Source organism: Aphelocoma coerulescens (assembly GCF_041296385.1).
Source record: "Aphelocoma coerulescens isolate FSJ_1873_10779 chromosome W unlocalized genomic scaffold, UR_Acoe_1.0 ChrW_unloc_scaf_4, whole genome shotgun sequence".
Classification (NCBI taxonomy): domain Eukaryota; kingdom Metazoa; phylum Chordata; class Aves; order Passeriformes; family Corvidae; genus Aphelocoma; species Aphelocoma coerulescens.
Genome location: NW_027184083.1, coordinates 1911263 through 1921670, shown reverse-complemented (window position 1 = coordinate 1921670; position 10408 = coordinate 1911263).

Genomic DNA, 10408 nt, shown 5'->3' with positions numbered 1-10408 from the left:
TGTAGAATGGGGCTTTGCTTTCCATGGCTTGTCAGTCCATATATGGCAAAAGGGGCCCAAGTGTACCCCTGGCCCTATTGGATTCTATTCTAGTGTCACCGAACTACAGGAAGAAAAGAAACTCTCCAACACCATCTTTTAAGTGTTAGTGAGTCAGGCATTACTTTATTCTGGCCAGGATGTGCAGTGGAAATCTGTTACAGATAGGCAAAGCCTTACAGAACAAGGGCCTTGTTGCCTTTGTAAAATCATGGCTGACTCCCTGTACTTCAGCTAAGTAGAAAAGGATTCTGGGAATGACTCAGCTGGAATAGAGGTGGAAAACAAGTTACGTAACTGTAGAAAACAAGTTTTATAACCATCACATGTTCACATCGTGGTTTATGGTGGTTGGTTGAATTTTATTTGTTTGGCTTTAATTAAATGTTACTTGCTTGTAATGTCTAATGTCTAATTGCTTGAAAAGGCCTGGTTTTTGGAATAAACGAGCTCCCTTTTGCACCTGCCTGAGGACTCTGTGTTGCTTCTTATTGCAACAGAAATCATTCCATCCACACATGTTTTTTAACCAGAATTTTCACATATTTATACATTAAAAAACCCCAAAGAAATTCTCGTCCATTGGTTCTACATTACACAATTCTTCGTATTTGATCTCCTGTTGGTTATTGACCCCTTCACCTTTAATGCTAATTTGGTCCTCATTCTTTGGTTCTCTTATCAATCTTTTCCCAGACTGGATGTTTCTAACCCTGCCAGGGGGGTAATGTCTGTTAATGTCCATTTATCTCATCTGTATCTTCTGGCTACTCCCAACATGTAGATGTTAAACTCTCAGAGCCTAGGAATCTTCTTTTTGTTGATTGAAGGCCTCACCCAGCAAAACCCAAACCCTCTGTGAACAGTCTTGAAGAGAAACCCCCCACTCCCCTCCCCTTTGTCAAAGGCAAAAAAATGCATGACTAAAGTTACTTAAAATTTTTTAAAAGTTATATCATTTCCAACACTAGGAGTTTCAAAAATGCTGAAAAAAGATATTCTGATTGGGAAAAGGGGTTGTTTGTGGTCACCATTGTGTAACAGGAAGCAGAAAAAATCCTATGTCAGCAACTGATTCTGCTCAGGGGACCATTTAGAGTACTAAAGATTGTGCTTAGCAGCACACGCACACCACACCATCCCTCTCCCAGGGCTTGCTCAGTGATAAAGTGTCAGGAAATGGTATGCCCAAATTAAGCATCTTCTCTGAGCAGGAAGACTGAGGAGGGTGCCCCCAAGCTCATGGAAATTCAAGACCCCTCTCCTGAATCTCTTGATACTAAATCTCCTCCCTCTGTCATTAACCCTGCCCCTCCTTATTCTTCTGACTTAACTAATGGTTGTTCACAGATGCATTGTTGAGAAGGGAGGGAAATATGTGGAAATACAAAGCAGTAGCCCTCCAGGTGGATGGCAAGGACAGAATTGATTCAGAGGGTGAGGCTAGTGCACAAGTTGAGGAACTGGTGGCAGTTTGGAGTGTCATTACCCAGAGAGTACACAATCAACATCCCCTATACATCTCTACTGATTCATATGCATTATTCAAAGGATGTACAGAGTGGCTCCCTTTCTGTGAGCAAAATAATTGGGAAGTTAACAGTGTTCTGGTTTGGGAAAGGGGAAAATGGGAGGATATTTTAGGAATTTCTAAAGACCACTCCATCTATGTGGGGTGGGTTGCAGCCCACCAGGATAATGACTCTCTACCACACCAGTTTAACTATCAGGTGGATTCTTTCACTTGTTTGGCCCCTTTGGCAGTAGAAGCAGAACACAAGAATTCAGAACATTTATTAGAGTGGTTACATGTCAAACAGGGACACTCAGGGATTAAGGATTTACTGCGTGAAGTCAACAGTCAATGATGGCTGATAACTAATGTACTACTGTGATAACTGCATGTGGGGAATGCTGTACTCAGTTAGACCTGCATCCCTTACAAGACCCTCCACCATACCTGAGGGAGGGAAAGGAATTACGGGATGTCTGGCAAGTAGATTACATTGGTTCTTTCAGGAAATCAAATGGGAAAACATATGTACTGGTCAGAGTAGAAATAATTTCTGGATTGACACAAGCTGGAGCTGTCTCAAGAGCAACTGTGGAAAATACCATTAAGAACTTGCAATTATGGTTCAGTCATTTGCCAAAACCTAAATCAATACAATCTGATAACAGTAGTCACTTGGCTGCAAGGGTGATACAGGATTGGACCAAGAGAGGGGGTACACAGTGGGTATTTCACACCCCATACTACTCTCAGGCCAATGGTATAGTTGAAAGTACTAGTGGTCTACTGAAACAGTTTCTCAAGCAACATGAACCTGGATGGGCAGACTGCCTTTGGGATGCAAGGATCAAAATAAATGACTGATGGAGTGTTAATGGATGCCCCTGGCTCACTGTCTTTTGTCCAACTGCTCCCATAATAATACCCAACTCATTGGGTCCAGATCATCCCAGATGTTTTAGTTGATGCTCAGCAGTGCTTACCCTGAGTCAAGGACTTTTCAGTGTCTCATGCTCTGCAAGTGACAAGATGCACAAGAAGCTGGGAGGGAGTATAGCCAGGACAGCTGACCCAAACTGGCCAAAGGGATATTCCACACCATGGAGTCATGCTCAGCATATAAACTGGGGGAAGTTAGCTGGGAGCTGCTGATCACTGCTGGGCATCAGTCAGCGGGACATGAACAATTGTACTGTGTATCACCTGTTTTTCTTAGGTTTTATTTTTAATTTTTTCCCATTACAATTATTATTAATATTATCATGATTAGTATTATTAGAATGATTACATTATATTTTGCTTGAATTATTAAATTGTTCTTACCTCAATCCATGGGAGTTTTTTTAGGATTTTGTAGGAACCCAGAGTGCCGAGAATATTTCTCTGCCTGTTTTTAAGGGTTCTTACCCCCCTGAACAACACTGTTTTAACCTCCAACCTTGGAAAAAATTACCAACAATCAGACAGGAACTAGAAAATACAGTGGTGTGAATTAGGTGATAGACTACTATGTAAGATTGTCACAGGGTGAAAATTTTAGAGGTTTTGGACTTCTCTTTGTAGTAAATAGATAAGAGTAAAAAATATCAAAATGGAGGATTGTTGTTCTCTAAACCTTCTTCTTCTACTACTACTCCATATTCTGCAGTAAAATTAGTTTGGAATGATTGGATAGAGAATTCCACAGTTCCTGTCTGTGTTACTGAATAATTGGTAGGAAAGTGAAAATAATATGTTTTTAGTAACTATTGGTTAAATTATCTTTAAAAGGCTGTGTAAATCTTGATAATTAGATTTCTCTCCTGCTTTCTGTGCTCTGTGTTATACCTGGGTCACGCAAGTGGCTCTGTTTCTCTGATAAGACTTAATAAACAACTATCCGGCAGCATTGAAACTCCAGGAAAAGTCTCGGTTTATCTTTTGAAACTCCTTGCAAGGAATTAAAAAAAAATTCTTTCCCATTGATGCCATGATGATTTTTGCCTTTTCTTTTATACCCTTGTTATACCTTTTTACAACTTCTGTATTCCTATTGCTTTTTGCCTACATTCTTGGACTTGTTTGTCAAGCTGAGAGACTAAACATTTTAGAAGCTTCGTAGCTAGAGATCAGTGTGCCCCAGACCCCAAGGTCCTCTCCAGAACACATTCTGTAAACCAAGATAGAACCATCCAGGGGAAGGTTCCTTGGGGAGGGGGGCTCACTTGAGCCTCTCATTGGGGAATCTTTGATAGATATGCTAATTAGTAAAACCTATAATGTTATACCCAATGTTGGGGGAGAGATAGACTCGGCGGGGTGCATCTCGATGCATATGACCTGGATGTGTACACCTAAGGATCCTTAAAATAAATACCAAGGTAAAATCCCTTTTCCCCTTCTAACCGTGTATGACTCTTGATTTTAAGACCAGGAAAAGGCATCAGTTGCTGGCGACCACGAAGGGACACTAAAGACCTTGAAAATCGCAGTCTTGGGTTGGAACACATCTTGCTTTGCCCCTCTCTTTGCCGGCAAATTACAGAGGGGCCGGAGCAACAATCTAAGACTGTGACAAGGACTTTAGGACCCAGCACAGAAAGGCAGAAGCACGGAAAGAGGTGAGTGAAAAGGGGATCGACATTACCGAGACTGTGCTAGCACTAGGGAAGGAGATCTCCGAGGGGGTTGGAAAGGTTGGGGGCAGAGAAGCCCACAAAAGGGGAAAGCTTAAACTTTTCCCCTGCAAACTGTGGAAAGGAGGGGATGCCCTCCGTGGAGTCCACAAGAGCCCAGAGGCTGTGTTCTGCGCAGCGGCAGGAGTGGCTCAGAGGTTGTTTGGTTGGTTGGGACGTCGGGAAGTTGAGGGTTCGAATCCTGTTGAGACCAGATTTTCGCACGGGCGCATTTACTGCTTCCTAAAACTAGTTGCTTTTTAGTATTTTAAAGTGCTGTTTTGAAGTGTTTGTGTAGTAACCTAGATAAACTGCCTGGGAAATCGGAATTCCAAGGCCAGATTGCAGGCTGAATTCCAGAGTTAAGAGCTTTCCTCTGGCAGAGTTTTCCTGTCTGTGAGCAAACATGGGTGGTGTGAATGAAAAAATCCCTCCTAACAGCCCATTTGAGCTGATAATAAAACACTGGAGATGGCTGACAGGGCGAAAAACTACTTTGGACACCCGAGAATTGATCAGACTGTACACATGGGTTTGGACGACTTTAAAATTAAGTCAAGGAAATTGGCCTCGCTATGGGAGTTTGGAAAGTAACATCATTACTGACCTGATGGTAGAATTGAGATCATTACGTAGGTTTGATGAACTAAGATATGCAGAACTTTTTACTATGTATTTGAACAGGGAAGAAGCATATGTGGTAGACAAAAGTAATATGGAAATGACTTTAAGGAGGAAAAGGGGAAAGAAAAAGCCGCAGCAAGCTGACTCGTATACTAATACGGACAGAGAAATTGATATGATAGATACAGATATGGAAGCACCAGCTTTGAGCAATGGGGGGGGGGGTCTCCCCCCCCTGTTCAACGGCAGGGGCAGCCCGCACACGGGGGGGGTGGGGGAGCCACTGCTCCCCCACCACCGCCACCGCAGCCGCCGCCACCGACTCGGCTGCTGAGGCAGCCTGCACAAGTGGGGCGGGGGATGGGGGAGCAGTGGCTCCCCCACTGCCACTGCCACCGCCACCACCGCCTCCGCCGCCGCCTCCCCTGTCCCCGCCGCTGTTCGAGTGGGGGCAGGGGAGGGGCAGGCGGCCAGCTCCAAGCCGGAGGAGCAGCGCGGGGCCCCCCTGCCCCCAGCCTCGTCAGAGGCAGAGGGCGGGCACAGAGGTAGGAGAGATGTAGACTGGCCACTGTCCCCTGACCGCCCTGGAGGCAGAAAAGAGGTAGGCATGCCACCGCCCCCTGAGTTTTCCAGAGGCGGAGAAACTGCAGACTGGCCGCCGCCCCCTGACTGCCCTAGAGGCAGAGAAAGTGCAGACTGGCCACTGCCCCCTGACCGCCCCAGAGGCAGAGAAGAAGCAGGTATGCCACCGCCCCCTGACTTTTCCAGAGGCAGGGAAGGGGTGGATTGGCTGCTGCCCCCTGACCGCCCCAGAGGCGGAGAAGGGGTGGATTGGCCACCGCCCCCTGACCGGTCCAAAGGCAGAGAAGGTGCAGACTGGCCGCCGCCCTCTGACCTTTCCAGAGGCAGAGACGGGGAAGGGGGAGGGGAAGGGGCAGGCTGGCCGCCTTTCCCCGAGTACCCTGAACACAGAAGTGAAGGTAGAAATGGACACGGGCAATTGCGGCGGCATTCCCCAATACAGAGAACCGCAAGTTTCCAAGCCAGAGATAGGCGGAGCCGCACGTTCTCCCCACCCTGTGGCACAGACAGTGTTAAAGCTGAGAGCAGATGGGATGGCCCCGACCCAGGAGGCTCTTGCAGAGCTAGGGACGGGAGAACCTGCTTGAAGCCCCTGCCTCCCTACCCCTCCACTGCTGCAAAGAGCGAGACAGTTCCTGATCAACATTTGCCTGGAACAAGTTTTAAAACCAATGAACTAATTTCAATTAAAAGCGAATGGGATGATTTTGATACAGACGGTTCTCACAGGGAGGGAGGTAGAAGAAGGGGCAGGATAGCCCGAGAAGCAATGAGAGCAGTCAGTCCTGTCGCTAAACACACAAGGTCCAAAACAGATAAAGGGGGGGAGGAAGAACTTGTATTAGAAGCACCTCTCAGACAGGCTGTGGGAAATCAAGGATTCACTTATATAAAGGCACCATTTTCTCTCGGAGAATTACAGCAGTGGAAAAACTCAATTGGGAAGTACAGGGACAACCCAGAGAGAGTAGCTATGCGTGTAGAAATGGCCATAAAATCCCAAAACCCAGATTGGGGTGATCTAAATGTTATGCTAGATGAATTATTGGATAAAACAGAGAAAGAAATGGTCAACAAAGCTGCTATATCTGCTATAGAAACTCAAATTGCAACTGGGAGTCTTCAAGGGTCAGTTAATGATATCTATCCCCTAGCGAACCCTGGCTGGGATCCCAATGTCCCAGAACAGATGGAAAAGCTGAAGCGATACCAAAAATGGGTGGTTGTTGGGTTAAAATGTGCCGTTCCTAAAGCAGTGAATTGGGCTAGGTTATATGAGATCAAACAAAATCCAAATGAGACCCCCACAGAGTTTCTAAATAGGCTTAAAGAGGCTGCACAAAAATACACTACCTTAGACCCTGACTCACCTGAGCAGCAGATCCACCTGGCTTACCTGTTTATAGGTCAATCTGCTAAGGACATAAAGAAAAAGCTGCAAAAGATAGATGGGCCCCCGGACATAAGTAAATTGTTGACTGTAGCCTGGAAGGTATACCAGAACAGGGACTTAGCAGACAAAGATAAACATCATAAACCCCACTACAAGAAGAAGTATGATAAGGGAAAGTCATCTGAGACATCAGAAAGGGGTCCCCCTTTTCCCCTATCTGAGGACTAATGCGCAATTTGCAAAAAACAGGGGCACTGGGAAAATGAGTGTCCATCACGAGCAGAAAAGAAGCCCCTAGTTTCGGAACTAACTGTAAATACGGACTGATGGAGACTGAAGGTAACTCCCTGTTCCGGTTTGGCCAAATTTAGAAATATATCCTCTGAGAGAAGGCACAACCACCCCTCCCCCACCAGGTTCGAGAAAAAATAAATTTTCCTGGAAGGAAAGTGAAGAAGATAAAATTATTTATTTACCAAACACACGGGAAAAGGAAAATAAGGCTAAATAATAAAATGTTTCACTATGGAGGAAAAACTTGGGAAAGTGTTGAGTCCTCCCTTTGGTCTCCTCGGCGCTGGGGCTTGGCCCAGGGCCAGGCCCTCTGTACCCGGTGGAAAGTCCTCCCGATGTGCTCTGAGGTTGAAAGCAGTCCAGTAGCAAAGGGAGAAAATCCGGAATTCCAGAGAAGGAAAAACAAAGTCCAACTCTCCGTCTCTCTCTCCGGAGAACAAGAAACTGAAACAACTGGCCAAAAGCTGACTGGAAAGCAGCAAGCCGGGTGCTTCCTCGCTCCCCTGCCGCAGCTGGGAAAAAAAAACCTGCTATCTCTGTGTGACCTTGAACAAGCTGCAAACTGCCCTGAAAAAGTTTTGCTCAGTTTTTTCCTTCCCCCTCTCAGGCTCAGTTTAGAGGCATAGAAAGACACAGAAATTAATTTCTGGGCATAGGCAGCGATATGGGATACACATCATAAGGTCATCCCACGACACCCTGCAATGTTTTTATCATCCACGTTACTTAACAGTCTGCCTGAGCATGATTGTTTGCAGACAATAGAGGAAACTTATTCCAGCAGACCAGACCCGAAAGATGTTCCTTTGAAAGATCCAGACTGGGAATTGTACACTGATGGGAGCAACTTCATGAGAAACGGTAGGAAGATGACCAGTTATGCAGTAACCACCTCAGATAAAATCATTGAGGCAAAAGCCTTGCCTCCAGATGTGTCATCACAGAAAGCTGAACTCATTGCACTAACGAGAGCTCTAGAACTGAGCGAGGGGAAGAAGGTGAACATATGGGCTGATTCCCAATATGCCTTCAGTGTTGTTCATGCCCACAGAGCTATTTGGAAGGAACGTGGCCTGCTGACTACTTAAGGTAATGAAGTTAAGCATGCTAAACAAATTCTTGCACTTTTACAGAGCATTTGGAAGCCTATGGAAGTGGCTATCATGCATTGCAAGGGTCATCAAAAAGGGAAAACAGCCCCCAAACTGGGAAATTGTTTTGCTGACAAAACAGCCAGGGGGATTGCAAAAAAAAGCATTTTTGCAGTGGTACCACAGAAAGAGATAGATTTGTCATCATTTACCCCAAAATACGATCAGAGGGATCACAAATTAATTAAGTTCCTTAAAGCTGAAATCAAAGAAGGTGGTTGGGCTGTTACTCCAGTAGGACAAGTCGTAGTTCCACCCCTGATCCTTCAGGAAATAGCCCAACAAGAGCATGAAAGTACCCACTGGGGAACAGAAAATCTTTTAAAACATTTGAGGAAAGTAGCGATAGGGAGGGGAATGACTGATATTGTACAATCTGTAACAAGCAAGTGTGAAACCTGCTGTAAAAACAACCCTGACACAAGCAAGAGAGTTGTGTTAGGAGTGACAAAGACAGGAGATCTCCCAGGAGATTATTGGCAAATAGATTTTGCTGAGATGCCACGCAAAGAGGGATGCAGGTATATACTGGTACTGGCTGACACCTTCAGTGGATGGCCTGAGGCTTTCCCCTGTCACACCAACACAGCAAAAGAAGTAGTGAAATCTTTGCTCAATCATATAATACCAAGATTTGCGGTTCCTTTGGGAATGTCATCAGATAGGGGACCACATTTTGTTGCAACAGTGGTTAGGGAAGTTAGCAGGATTTTGGGACTTACCTGGGACCTGCACACACCATACAGGCCCCAGGCAAGTGGCAAAGTTTAACGCATGAATGGGACCCTCAAAACCCAGATTTGCAAGATTTGTCAAGAGACATCCATGACGTGGGTTCAAGCCCTGCCTATAGCCTTGCTGAGAGTCTGCATACAGCCAAGGCGAAGGGACAACCTCAGTCCCTATGAAATATTATATGGCAGGCCCTACCAAGTTCCACATATCCCAGGGCAAATTCATATGAGAGGTAAAAATGATTTGCAGAAATATTTAATGGCTCTGAGTTCCACTTTGCAGAAGCTCCAGAGATTCGTCGTGTTATCCAAACCAATAGGATTGGACACACCTGCTCATCCATTCCAGCCTGGAGACTGGGTCTACATCAAGTGGTGGGACAGCGACCCCTTGCAAGCCAAGTGGAAGGGACCATTCCAAGTTTTGCTGACCACTTTTACTGTGGTCAAGGTTGCAGGCAAGGGGCCGTGGATTCACTACTCCAGGGTGAAGAAAGCTTCTGCTCCCGAAATCACCAAGAAGACAGAGACTGATACAAATCAGAAAGATGCAGTCTAAACTGTTTTTTACATGTTTGCTCTTTGCCCAACTGGTAACTATGGTTCAGGGTTCACCCCATGATTTGCATAAGACTGTGGTCCAAAATGTGTCCAAAATTCTTAATAAGAGAAATTGCTGGATCTGTACTCAGTTACCACCTCTAGATGGGAAGGGTCACTGGCCATTAATTAGCATTTTAATGGAAAAATTAAGAAAGATTTGGATGAAATTTGGAAGGGAATTCAAATTCTACATGAAGTGGCTTCTAGAAATAACACCTTAAATTTTGGTCATATTTTTGATACCCTCACCTCATGGTTACCAAACTGGGCCTGGGTAAAAGAAATATTCATAATAGTTGTAATTGTAGTTATTATCTGTGTAATTTCCTGTGGAGCAGCCGGTTGTGTAAACCGGTTCTGCGGGTAAAAATAGAGTAGAGTCGAGTAAAGTAGAGTAGAGACTAGACAAGATAGAGTTTTGTTAGTCTCTAAAAGGGGGGAAATGATGCCATGAAGATTTTTTGCCTTTTCTTTTATACCCCTGTTATACCTTTTTTACATCTTCTGTATTCCTAGTGCTTTTTGCCTACATTCTTGGACTTGTTTGTTAAGCTGAGAGACTAAACATTTTAGAAGCTTCATAGCTAGGGATCAGTGTGCCCCAGACCCCAAGGTCCTCTCCAGAACACATTCTGTAAACCAAGATAGAACCATCCAGGGGAAGGTTCCTTGGGGAGGGGGGCTCACTTGAGCCTCTCATTGGGGAATCTTTGATAGATATGCTAATTAGTAAAACCTATAATGTTATACCCAATGTTGGGGGGGGAGAGACTCGTCAGGGTGCATCTCGATGCATATGACCTGGACGTGTGCACCTAAGG